Source organism: Schistocerca americana, chromosome 8, assembly GCF_021461395.2.
Source record: "Schistocerca americana isolate TAMUIC-IGC-003095 chromosome 8, iqSchAmer2.1, whole genome shotgun sequence".
NCBI lineage: Eukaryota > Metazoa > Arthropoda > Insecta > Orthoptera > Acrididae > Schistocerca > Schistocerca americana.
Genome location: NC_060126.1, coordinates 46344304 through 46358052, shown reverse-complemented (window position 1 = coordinate 46358052; position 13749 = coordinate 46344304). Strand labels below are relative to the sequence as shown.

General features: G+C 43.6%; 1 protein-coding gene across 1 annotated transcript in view; it reads left to right on the top strand.

Moving 5' to 3' along the window:
- LOC124544884 (microspherule protein 1) overlaps positions 1 to 8609 on the top strand; it is a 164671-nt gene extending 156062 nt beyond the window's left edge. Inside the window, exon 12 of the transcript XR_006967572.1 lies at positions 8594 to 8609. The gene's annotated coding sequence lies outside the window, so the exon portion shown is untranslated. The remainder of the gene's footprint in view (positions 1 to 8593) is intronic.
- Positions 8610 to 13749: the final 5140 nt, after the last annotated feature.

Sequence of the window (13749 nt, the reverse complement as noted above, 5' to 3'; positions counted from 1 at the left end):
TGGACTCTCGTGTTACTTAATGTAACATTACTTCTTCTTCATAAGTGGCTTGACCTTCAGAGGTTCAATGCAGAAAGCTGGGGGTACAAATACAGCAAATTTCCTTGGAATATTAGAGCTGTTGAGTCACTATGATTCAGTTCTCTCAAAACACATTAGCAAGGTCAGAGATGAACAAGAAGCTGAAAAGCATTTACAAATGCATTATCTGTCAAGTGATACTCAGCATGAATTAATGTGTAGTCATGTCCATCATGTCAGGACCGACATCTTGGAACAGAGAGAAAACAACAAGTCTTAATCAACTACTGTTGATGCAACTTCTGATTCAAATAATGTTGAAAAGACAACATTGATCCTGTGTCGTATTGACTTCAATAAGGGACCTGATAAATATGAAATAAATTAACAGTTTCTGCAATTCATAGATTGTAATCAGAAAACAGGAGCTGCTATTGCACATTTAATTTGATCATGAGGGCAGTAAATAGCTGCTTGTGGGAGCATACAGGGATGAGGTATAGAGAGAGAGAGAGAGAGAGGGGAGCTTTAGTGTGTTGGTGGAATAGAAGGTGGTGTAGTGCTTGGAATGTGAACAGGGAAGGGGATAGATGCATAAAGGAACAATGGCTAATGATAGTTGAGGCCATGAGCATTATGGGAACATAGGCTGCATCGCAGGGAGAGTTTCCACCTGCACTTTCAGGAAAGACAGTGTTGTTTGGAATAATCCATATGGCACAGGCTTTGGAGCAGTCATTGAAATGAAGAACGCCATATTGGGCAGCATGCACAGTAAGTGGATGGTCTAGCTGTTTCTTCACGACAGTTTCTCAGTGGCCATTCTTGCAGAGAGCCCACAAAGAATGAACCACAGTGGTTGCAACATAGCTTGCAGATCACATGACTGTCTGTGATGGGATAGGTGCTACTTGTAGCCGGACTCAAATAGGTTGTGGTGGCAGGATGCATGGGATGGGTCTTACATCTATGTCCATTTCAGGGATATGAGCCATGAGGCAATGGGTTGGGAGCAGAAATTGTGTAGGGATGGACAAGGATATTGTGTAGGTTTGGTGGGCCATGGAATACCACTGTGAGAGGAGTGGGAAGGATAATGGGTAGGACACTCCTTGTTTCAGGGCATGACAAGAGGTAGTTGAAGCCCTAACAGAGAATATGATTCAGTTGCTCCAGTCCCAGGTGGTAATGAGTCATGAGGGGAATGCTGCTCTGTAGCTGGACAGTGGGATTTTGGGATCTGGTGGGTGATTGAAGAGATAAGGCACGGGATATCTGTTTCTGTACATGGTTGAGAGAGTAATTATGGCCTCAGTGAGACCCTTGATGTGTTTTGAGAGAGACTGCTCATCATTACAGATTGACAGCCACAGATGGTAAAGCTGCATGGAAGGAGCTTCTCCATATGGAATGGGTGGTAGCTGTTGAAGTGGAAGTATTGCTGGTGATTGGTAGGTTTGATATGGATGGCGGTACTGATGTAGCCATCTTTGAGGTGGTGATCAATATCAAGGAAGGTGGCTTGTTGGGTTGAGAAGAACGAGGTGAAGTGAATGTGAAGAAGCTATTAAGTTTCTGGAGGAATGTGGATAGGGTATCCTCCCCTTGATCAAGTCGCCAAGATGTTATCACTGAATCTGAATCAGGTAAGGGGGCTGGGATCCTGGGTCATTAGGAAGGACTCCTCTAGATGGTCCGTAGACAGGTTGAATTAGAACTGTGGCATGCGGATGCCCATTGCCATACTCCGGGTTTGTTTGTAGGTTATGCCTTCAAAGGATAAGCAATTGTGGGTGAGAATATAGTAGGTCATGGTGACCAGGAAGGAGTTTATATGTTTATAATCTGTTGGGTATTGGGGAAAGTAGTGTCAAACAGCAGTAAGGCCATGGACACTAGGAGGGAGGTGGCATCAATAGTGATGAGCAGGGCACCATGTGGTAAAGAAACGAACTGTGGGGGGCCAATGGGGAAATGGTTGGTATTTTGTATATAGGAAGGTAGTTTGCGGGTAATAGGCTGAAGGTGATGGTCTATGACAGCAGAGATTACCTCAGTGGGGGCATAGGAACCGGCCATAATGGGACATCCTAGGTTGGGTGGGCTTATGGGCTTTAGGAAGCTTGTAGAAGGTACGAGTGCAGGGTGTGGTAGCAGTGAGGAGAGAGACAGACTCCAGGATGGGCCTAAGCATTTGAGGAGAGACTGTAGATCCTGCTGGAGGGATGTGGTGCCCTGCTTGTCACTATTGATGCCATCTCCATTTACACTAACATCACTAATGCCCAAGGCCTTATTACTATTGAACACACCTTTCCCAACACCCAACTGATTCCAAACATATAACCTCCTTCCTAGTCACAATGGCCAAGTATATCCTCATCTTCAATTACTTCTCCTTTGAAGGCATCACCTACAAACAGATCCAGGGTACGGAAATGGGCACCCACATGGCACCATCCTATACCAACCCACCCATGGTCCATCTATAGGAATCCTTTGTAATCACCTAGGATCCTCAACCCTCACCTGGTTCAGATTCACTGATGACATCTGGGAGATCTGCACTGAGGGTGAGGACACCCTATCCACATTCCTCCAGAACGTCAACACCTTCTCCCGTATTCATTTCACCTGGTTCTGCTCAACCCATCAAGCCACCTTCCTCAATATTGACCTCCATCTCAAAGATGGCTACATCAGTACCTCCGTCCATATCAAAGCTACCAACCATCAGCAATACCTCCATTTTGACAGCTGCCACCCATTCCATACCAAGAAGTCCCTTCCATACAGCCTCTTCACCTGTTGCCGTGACATCTGCAGTGATGAGCAGTCTCTCTCAAAATATACCAAGGGTCTCACTGATACCTTCACATCCTGTAATTACCCTCCCTATCATGTACAAAAACAGATATCCTGTGCCCTATCTCTCCAGTCACCGACTACCTCCCAAAGTTCCATAGTCCAGCCACAGAGGGACATTCTCCTTGTAACTCAGTAGCACCAGGACTGGAGCACCTAATTCACACTCACACCCATGATTTCAACTACCACTTGCGATGCCCTGAAATGAGGAATGTCCTACCTACTCTCCTCCCCACCCTTCCAGAATCGTATTCCACCATCCATAGAACCTACACAATATCCCTATACAACCCCTGCTCTCAACTCCTTGCCATGTGACTAATACCCTGCAATAGATCTAGATGCAAGATGTTCCCCACCACCTACTCCAGTTAGGCCACAAGCACCATCTATCCCATCAAACACCCGGGCTACCTGTGAAACCAGTCAAGTGATCTACAAGCTAAGCTTCAACAACTGTGCTGTGTTCTACATTGCCATGACAACCAACAAGCTGTTTGTCTGTATGAATGGCCACTGCCAAACTGTGGCCAAGAAACAGCTGGACCACACAGATGCTGAGCACACTGCTCAACACGACATTCTTCATTTCGATGACTGCTTCACAGCTTGTGCCATCTGGATCCTTTGTACCAACTCCCTGCAATATCCTATGTTCCTGTAATCCTCCTGGCCTCAATCTTCATTAGCCACTGTCCTTTACACATCTGTTCCATTCTTTTACCTTCCCTGTGCCCATTCCAGCACAACAAGTTGCATTTGCATATGTGAATATGTGTGTGTGTGTTTTGTCTAATTCAGAATAAGGCTTTTTGGCTGAAAGCTTCCTTGTTTAGCAGTCTTTTCGTTGTGCCTCTTTATGATTCAACATTTCCACTATATAGTGAGTAGCAATCTCTCCTTTTCATAATATTAACAATGAAGACAAAATCAGATTGCTGCTTACTGTACAGAAGACACATTAAGTTAGAGACAGGCACAATTAATAGACACTTACATAATGCTTCTGGTTACAGCTTTCATAAGCAAAAGAGAAACATACACCATTCATACACAAAAGCAAGCACACCTCATGCACACATAACCGCCAACTCCAGCATCTCACGCTAGAGTGCAGCTATCACGTGGGATGCTTGCATGTCTCTGGAGGGGACAGGGAAGGGGTGGTAGTGTATGGGTGGGGAGAGAGACAAACACTGTCTGGCAGAGTGTCCAGGGACTAGAATGCCAATAGGCACAGCATCAAAAGGTTGTGGGGCTAGAAGGTGGGGATAAAAAGGAAGGAGAAAAAAGAGGAGATGTGAAAGATGAGTGGATTCATTGGCAGAGGCAGCAAACAAAGATGGTTTGAGTCGAGAATGGGGAGGAGATGATAGGACAATGGAGGTGGAAACTGTTGGGTTAAGGATGTAAGATCAGTACGTTACCGTGGACTGAGGCCGGCACAGTTACAGGAGTGGAGAATGTGTTGTAAGGATAACTCCCATCTGAGCAGTCCAGAAAAGCTGGTGGTGGAGGGGAGGATCCAGATGGCTCAGATAGTGCAGCAGCCGCTGAAATCAAGCATATTATGTTCAGATGCATGTTGTGCCACAGGATGGTGTACTTTGCTCTTGGCCACAGTTTGGTGGTGGCCATTCAAGCTGGTGGACAACTATAGTTAAATTCTTTTATCTTGGCGGTTCGCGCATGCCCACCCAGACGCGGGAGATTGCTGCGTTGCCAGTTGTACGCGCCAAGAGAAGCAGCGCCATAGTCTAGTTCACAAACACGTTTAGGGGGGGAGCGCGCAGTTTATGAAGTAAAGCCACCACGGCCGCATTAACCCTTTTGCTGCTACAGAGACGTGCTCCCCGCATTCCGCGATGTGCGCGATTCTGTCATCATTGCACTGCTCGCCTGTGCAGACACATGGTACTTCGACTGCTTTGACACACTTTGTCATTCGATTTCACAAAAACTATTTGGCCCAAAAATTTGATTTTTACACATCTTCTTGACTGATACCTTCCCCCCATAAATTACTTAATTTTGTTGCGATGTTCAACGCAGTTATTGTGCAGCATTAGAGGTAGTAATACATTGCACAAAATTTTGAAGAGTTTGCAGAGGTAAAGTCCATAGCGTATACTTTCCGTATGGTTGATTTTAGTTGCCACTAGAAATTTCAAAAAATTACATTCAAACAAATAAAATTCATGAAGTAAGACACTTTGATATTGTTTTTAAAATAAAGAAAAAATATAAAGCACTGATCAAGGTATGAACTCAGAACCTTTGCCTTCGTAGCCATACACTTTAACCATTACGCTAACACAACTTGTCATCCAAAATGACTCCCGGAGGAGTTTAAAATATCACGCAAAACACCGACAAACACTGTTGGTATGATTATGAATTACTCACGTTTCGTCGAAGTACAATAGGAAACAAACAATTACCGCTGTTCTTTATTGCGAAAAAGCGGTTAGTGAGAATGATACAAACACCTTTCCTTGCTATCGCCTGAATTAGAAGGCTTATTGCTTGTTTGGTTTAATTAATTAATAGAGTATGAAGCAATTGGTATAAAGAATGCTTTTTCCAAACTTTCTATAAAAGAAACTCTGCTATCAAGACATTGCTTTTGTTCAATTACTTCATGTATGACTGAACATTTCTAAAACTGAAGACACTCGTTAGTGCTCTGCACTGTAATCGAGCTCTGCCAACATCGTTCTCTGTTCATTGGCTGACTGTGTTTTGTGACGTCAGGTGCGCAGAACGAACCTAAACTCGGCCACCGTCATAAATGACGCGCACTTTAGTTGGTAGTCATATGAATATAAAAAGCTGTGCTGCAATTATTGCAGAAGAGCTGGTAAATGACATGGCTGCTTTCACAGGTAGCCCAACCCCTGATGGGGTGGGATAAACCTGTGACAGCTGTAGAATAGGAAGTGCACATCTTGCACCTGTGTCTTCCACAGAGATATGATCCTTATGGCAAGGGGATGGGATTGGGAGTGGCATAGGGACGGACTAAGATGTTGTGGAAGTTGGATGGGTGACAGAACACCACTTTAGGAGGGGTGGTAAGTATCTTGTGTAGGATGTCCCTCTTTTCAGGGCATGATGATACGTGATCAGAGCCCTGGCAAAAGATGTGATTCAGTTGCTCCAATCCAGGCTAGTACTGCGTGACAAGTGGACACTTTTTTGTGGCTGGTTCTTATGGGTGGTGGGAGAATTGGGGGTGTGAGGATTGGGGGTGTAAAGGGAAATGGCATGAGAGATGTTTGCAGACTATGCTTGTGAAGGCCTTGGTGAGACCCTCAGCACACTGAGCAAGGGAGTTCTTGTTACTGCAGATATGCTGTCGCTGGGTGGCTAGCCTGTATGGGAGGGATTTTTTTTTTTTTTTTTTTTTGTGTTAAAGGGATGACAGCTGTCAAAATGCAGGTACTGCTGGTGGTTTTAATGTGGACAGAGATACAGATGAAGTTATCAGGGTGGAGCAGGTCAACATTTAGTAAGGTGGTCCACTGGGTTGAGTAGGACCACATGAAGCGGATTGGAGAGAAGGTGTTGATGTTGTGAAGGAACAAAGACAGAAAGTCTTGGCCTTGGGTGCAGATCATGAAGAGATAATCAATGAACCTCAAAAAAAATGGCTCTGAGCACTATGGGACTTAACATCTATGGTCATCAGTCCCCTAGAACTTAGAGCTTCTTAAACCTAACTAACCTAAGGACATCACACAACACCCAGCCATCACGAGGCAGAGAAAATCCCTGACCCCGCCGGGAATTGAACCCGGGAACCCGGGCGTGGGAAGCGAGAACGCTACCGCACGACCACGAGATGCGGGCAATCAATCAATGAACCTGAACCAGACAAGGGGTTTAGTGTTTTGGGAGGCTAGGAAGGTCTCCTCTAGATGGCCCATAGAAAGGTCGGCATAGGAGCTTGGCATGTGTGTGCCGATGGCTGTGCCGCGTATTTGTTTATATACCTTCCCTTCAAATGAGAAGTATTTGTGGGTTAGGATATAGGTTAGTAAGGTGTATGAGGAATGAGGTAGTGCATTTGGAGTCTGAAGGACATTGGGAAAGTAGTGTTCAATAACAGTAAGACCATGGGCATGAGGGATGTCAGTGTATAGCGAGGTGGCATCAAAAATGACAAGTAGGGATCCAGGAGGTAAGTGATTGGTGTCTTTGATGTGGGAGGCTAGATTACGTGCAATTAGTTCAACGTGTCAGTCAATGAGTGCATAAATTATTTCAGTGGGGAACAATTGGGTGCCCAGGATTATTGGTTTTGTGGATTTTGGGTAGCACGTAGAAAGTGGGCGTGTGGAGTTTTACGTGGGTGAGGAGGGAAATGGATTCAGGAGAGAGGTTCTGGGAAGGGTCTAAAGCTTTAAGCAGGGATTGGAGGTTATGTTGGACTTCTGGCATGGAATCACTCTGGCAGAGTTTATAGCCAGAGGAGTCAGACAACTGGCAGATTCCTTCTGACAGGTAGTCACTGCGGTTCACAACATGGTGGAGCCTTTGTCTGCAGGTAGAATGATTAGGTCAGGATTTGTTTTGAGGTTGTGTATGGATATTCTTTCTTCTATTGAAAGGTTGGCACTCTGAGGAAAGGGATCTGGGGAAGAATGGTGAGGCTAAGCTGGAGGTAAGGAATTCCTGGAAGGTGACCAGTGGGTGGTTACATGGGAGGAGTGGAGCAGGCGAGACTCATTGCTGGAATTAGGGTGGTTTTGGTTGGAGAGATTGGTGGCAAAGAAATGCTTCCATTGCAGGGATCAGGAGGAGAGTAGGTCTTTAACAAGTCCAGCATGGTTAAATTTGGGAGTAGGGCTAAAGGTGAGGTCTTTGGAGAGGACACAAACTTCTATGAGACTGAGGGTTTTGGTAGAAAGATTAACAACAGTGTTACGGAAACGTTTAGGCCTTGGATTTGATGGAGAGCTGGTAGGCACTTTTGGGGATGTGGCAAGTTGAAAAGGCTAGCTCATCAAGGTTAGCTAGGCAGGTGCTATGAGGGATGGGTAAGGAGGAACACTGTGAGCATGTCAGATGGTTGGATAACTTATGGAAATGGTGTCTGAAGGAGGTAGCATCTGAAATGCTCCTCCAGGAGCTGAGCTGGAAGGCAAGGGATTCAATTTCAGAGATGTGATGTATGGAGTAAGGATTGCACAGTCATAGTATCTTGCAGAGGGAGCAGAGGTGGTTCTGGGATGCCTGTGCCAAGGGGGTTGTCTTTTTGCAGTACCAGGTTTGTGAGGGCCAAAGGTTGGTGGAATCTGAAAAGGCATAGGTTACAGTGAAAGGAGAGGTGTAATCCAGAGAAAGGTGTCTTTATGGTTAGACCATTTGATAGGTTTCCATGGTCTAGGCAGCATTTAAGAAATAGGATGGGGGACTGGGTTTTAGCCATGGAAGGGTATACTTTACTGTGGCAGGAATGGTGTAAAGGAAATGTGAATGAGGCAGAAATGGACAAAATAGGTGTTGATGGTTGTGAGAGGAGCTGGATAAGTGGAAAGATGCACAAAAAATATGTAAACACATGCACAGACACACACAAATATGTAAAAATAAACAAAACTGGGTGAAACTACATAAAATATCCAAAATTATGTTAAAATGTAGGAGCAAATGAACGATGAGGTATGGGGGGGGGGGGGGGGGGGGGGAGAGGAGAGAGGAGAGAGAGAGAGAGAGAGAGAGAGAGTGAGTGAGTGAGTGAGTGAGTGAGTGAGTGGAGAGTGTGTGTGTGTGTGTGTGTGTGTGTGTGGCAATAAGTAGAGAGAGGGGGAGGATAATGGGTTACATCAGGGATCGAAAGTTTGAGTGGCACAGGCAAGTGTGGGAAATAAAAGACTAACATATGTCAGGATGAGGGATGAAGTGGGATTAATAGCAAGAAATATAGCTATAAAAGAAAAGAATCTGGGGCATCAGATGCTGCATCAGCAATAAGTCACTAGAGGAGACCTTCCTAGCCTCCCAAAGTCACAAATTCTGAGTTGTTTGTGGACAATCCTGGATACAGTGTGGCTCGGAAGTAGATGTAGTTTGAATGGTGGAGCATAAACATAGGAAAGAAGAGAGAGAACGGACATCGAAAAGAGTAATTCAATAGAGAAGAGTAACAAAAGGAAACATCAGAGGGTTGTAGGATGGAAGACAAGTCGTTCAGCAAAATCAAACAACGGAAACCCCACGTAGGAATATTGACAATGAAGGAAAAGATAGATTGCTACTTACTATAAAGAAGACACATTAAGTTGCAGGCAGACACAATTAAAAGACACTTACATACAGCTTTCAGCTAGAGCCTTCATCAGCAAAAGATAAGCAGCGTTTGTACACGCAAGCAAGCACATCTCGTACACACATGACCACCAACCCAGCATCTCGGGCCAGAATACAACTATCGTGTAGTATTCAAGCAGTAATTTGGCAGGGGTGGAGACAGAAAAGAGATAGTAGTGTACGGGTGGGGAGGGAGATAAATGCTGTCTGGCAGTGTGTGCAGTGACTAGAGTGCCAACAGATGTGTCAGGAGGTCGTGGGGCAGAGAGGTGGGGAAGAAAGGAATGAAAAAGGAGAGGAGCGTGGAAAGGTTAGTGGGTGCATTGCCAGAGGACAGCAAACAAAGAGGGTGGGACACAGGAATGGGTAGAGGATGTAAGGACTGTATGTTACTGTAGGTTGAGGCCTGAATAATTACAGGAGAGGAGAATGTGTTGTAAGGATAACTCCCATCTGAGCAGCTCAGAAAAGCTGGTGGTGGTAGGGGGGGGGGGGGGGGGGGAGGGATCCAGCCATGGAAGCAGCCATTGAAATCGTGCATGTTCATAATATTGACATTATCCTATCCTGGATTTTCCATTGTTTGATGCAATATGAGTGCACCTTATAAAGGAGCTCAGAAACATTTTCTTTAGTTGAATCATCTTGCAAAATTTTGTGTGTGGGCTTGTCATAGCTTTATGTGGAGTACATGCAACTGAAAGCTGTCGTGAAACAATCACATTTTTCTGAGAGACTGAACTTCATTGCAGCCTACACAGCTGCAGTTCACAACAGTGAGAAATTCTCAAACAGTGTGTGGGAAGTTTCTATATTCCATGTCTGATACCCATTGGAGTGCTCTAATTGACACTTTAAGGCCAATTGCAGTTCAGTTGGATAAGATTGCCATTACTGTTTAAACTCTCAGTAAGTTAAATTTGTCAGATGAATCAGGTTCTATGGTACACGATGTTTTCGATTATGTGAGATCTTTGAAGTGTTTAATCATGACATTAATGTGGTTAAAGTTGTTGATACCAATAGACTACAGAAGCAAATTATTACAAGCTGAAAATACCACCACTGATGCTGAGATAAGACAGTTTTAGAGCTTATTAAATGACTTTAAATATAAAAAGTGGGCAACTTCTGAATGCAACCAACATAACGTAGCCGTGTTGCAGGTCCTCTAAACACTGAAACCCTGTGGGGTACAGTTGTTTGACTAGACATAATGGTTACTACAAGAGACCACTAGAGAACACTGCTCATTATGGCAGTCAGCCCAGATGTAAACTAATGCAGTCATACAACAAATATTAGAAAACACATTATTAGAGATGAGATAGTCCCTAACACTTGTAAATTAAACTTATTATAATAAGTGATACTGCAGAAGTCTTAACATACTCATTAGGTGACATGATGAGTTGTTCATGATCCGAATTTGAACCTACTGTTAACCAAACAGAGCTTGCGTGTGTGGTTGAGGCTCGACTAGGCATAAAGAGCTGTAAAATGTTGAAGTTTAGAAGGCTGAATGTTCGAACCTGGGAATAAATTATGTACGTTTAGCACTGCAGTGGGAACTCTTGAAGCTTATATTGCCCCATTAGAGACGAAATAGTCCCTAACACTTGTAAATTAACCTGTATTATAATAAGTGATACTGCAGAAGCCTTAACACACTCATTAGGTGATGTGATGAGTTGTTCGTGATCCGAATTTGAACCTACTGTTAACCAAACAGAGCTTGCGTGTGTGGTTGAGGCTCGACTAGGCATAAAGAGCTGTAAAATGTTGAAGTTTAGAAGGCTGAATGTTCGAACCTGGGAATAAATTATGTACGTTTAGCACTGCAGTGGGAACTCTTGAAGCTTATATTGCCCCATTAGAGACGAAATAGTCCCTAACACTTGTAAATTAACCTGTATTATAATAAGTGATACTGCAGAAGCCTTAACACACTCATTAGGTGATGTGATGAGTTGTTCGTGATCCGAATTTGAACCTACTGTTAACCAAACAGAGCTTGCGTGTGTGGTTGAGGCTCGACTAGGCATAAAGAGCTGTAAAATGTTGAAGTTTAGAAGGCTGAATGTTCGAACCTGGGAATAAATGATCTACGTTTAGCACTGCAGTGGGAACCCTTGAAGCTTATATTGCCCCTGAAGATTTACCACGAAAGGTATGTAATGAAGGGCAATGCACAAATGTGAAACACCATGAAGTAAAGTTGTGATGATGGACTGGGAGTAAAACCCAGCACCTATATGAATTGTTATGAAGCACAGTCAGATGTCAAATATTAAATATTTTCACCAACAGCATGATACTGAAAGCTTAAACGACAGTGCAAATGATTTTTGCGTGGCAGGAATTTGAACCCAGCACCTTCACCTTTTGGTGTTGTCTTATATCTATGAATACACGTGAAATATTTATTGTTTCTTGACCAGTGGCGAGATGCGCTCATGTTTGGCTTGATGTATCACAACAAATGTTTCTGTGCTGTCTGGCACTCCAAACCCATGCGTATCATCATTGTTGATCCAACACCAAGAAGTGTCAACTGCCAAATTCTCTTTCACTACTAGTTAGGCTCACATTGTTCATACAAACCTGGAGGAGTTGGGCATCATGGGGAAACAACAAAATGATGGGACAGTATCATTTCAAAGGGTTCAAATCCAGAGAAAAATTGGAATCGAAACTTGAATCCCAGTCCTGTGTCAATATTTCCAAAATCTCAAGGTCACTTAAAATAAGAAATGAAGGTCCTCTGATCTTACATCACAATTGGTTCGTCAACTAAAATGGCATTACTAGTGTAAGAAAGCTTATCAGAGACAGAGTTTCTGCAAGCAGCGACTTGCGCCTCTGACAGCCAAACTAATCCAACTCTGTTCTAGTCAGTAGCAAATGGACGTGTTTAATGGTGATTTGGAACCATGGTACAGCCCTGAATTCTTTACTTGGCAGTAATGGAGGTGAGGAGGGTATGTTTGTGGCTGTTAAAGACTGGTAACCCTGGCAGGAATCGAACCCACACCTTAGCCATTACAAGCTAGCCTCAGGCCAACCAACCACTGAATTTCACATGTTAGCATCATGTTTTTGTCATAATGGGGTATGCAGCACATAGTGCTGTGTTGACTACCACTTGAGCTGTCATCATGAGTACCTATTTGTGGTCTAGTAGTAAACATCATGCAATGCGAATGCAAAGCTGTGATATCAAATCCATCCTTTTCCTTTCTTTTTTTAACCCATATCCCATCTGTCTGCTAAGAGCATAAGTCTGACAGAAAGTCAGAGACAGATTCGTTCATTTTCTAACCAGCCAGTAATAGAAAAATCTCGCAGAAAGACGTTTGTGAAAGGGCATGTGGATATCTGCAATGGTTGGACCAATTTCAGTGTCACGAGCCAGCAGCTGCTCGACATAGACCAGCGTCCACCCGAGTGATCGCGACGCATCAGCCATACAGCTTATGATCGCCAGTGGACTTTTCTGCACTGCAATTAGCACACACAACATTATGCAATGTTGCATATGATATAATAATACGTTTTAGCATGTTCTGTGGCAATTTTGTATGGCCTGTTGCTATAAGTGTATTTAACTATGGTCTTATTTTGTTAAATTTTGTAGTACAGCTTGTGCCACGACAACTGATATATTTCTCATTTTTGATGTTATGAGGACCATCATTTATGCATTAAAAAAACAAGAGTCTAAAAGTGGACTAAAGTCTAACATTTGTGATATTGTGTTCTGTTTGTGTTTAATAAAAGGGTGAAAGCAGTGGAGACAATTCGAAATGTCTGTGCCCTGTGTGGTGTGAGTGCTATCGAGAAAGTCAAGTTGTATTATTTCAAGTACAATCGTTTGGAGATTAATTAATTACCACATTCATGGCAACAAACAGGCATTAATGAATGACATTTCTGCAATTTGCTACTATGGTCAATGACAGTGTACCTGATAACTAGCAACTGTGATGACCAGGTAAGCTTTATGTGAGCCTCGCCTTCAGTATTCATATTGAGGTTAAAAGAAAGGAAGGAAGAGATCGGACGTGAAGCAGAATCTTGAACTGGAAAGGATTGGGAAGGAAGAAGTCTGTGCCCTTCCAAAGGATTGATCCTGGCATTTGTGGTGACAGATTTAAAGAGGTCACCATAAACCTAAATCAGTGCAGCCTGATGGCAATTTGAAGTACAGTATGGTAACTTAATATGGAGAGAAAAAAAAGGGTAAGCCATAACAAATGTCATCTCAAATCATTGCCTTAATACGTCCACAAAATGTAATGTTATTGATGTACTACATCAGGTGGCACAAAGAAGGTGTTTTGTGTTACAAACTGATTCACAGAGATGTGTCCTTTGTAGTTGACATTTGTTGCCAACAAATGAGATGTCTTGCAGTTGCAGAGTAACAAACGCGAGCTGGAAGACAGCGCCGAGGAACTTAGTTGACAAACATGCATACCGTACCTCTTCTAATCTGGCACCCGTATGTGTTTACTTTCTTTGCCCCTTATTTATCAACCAGCA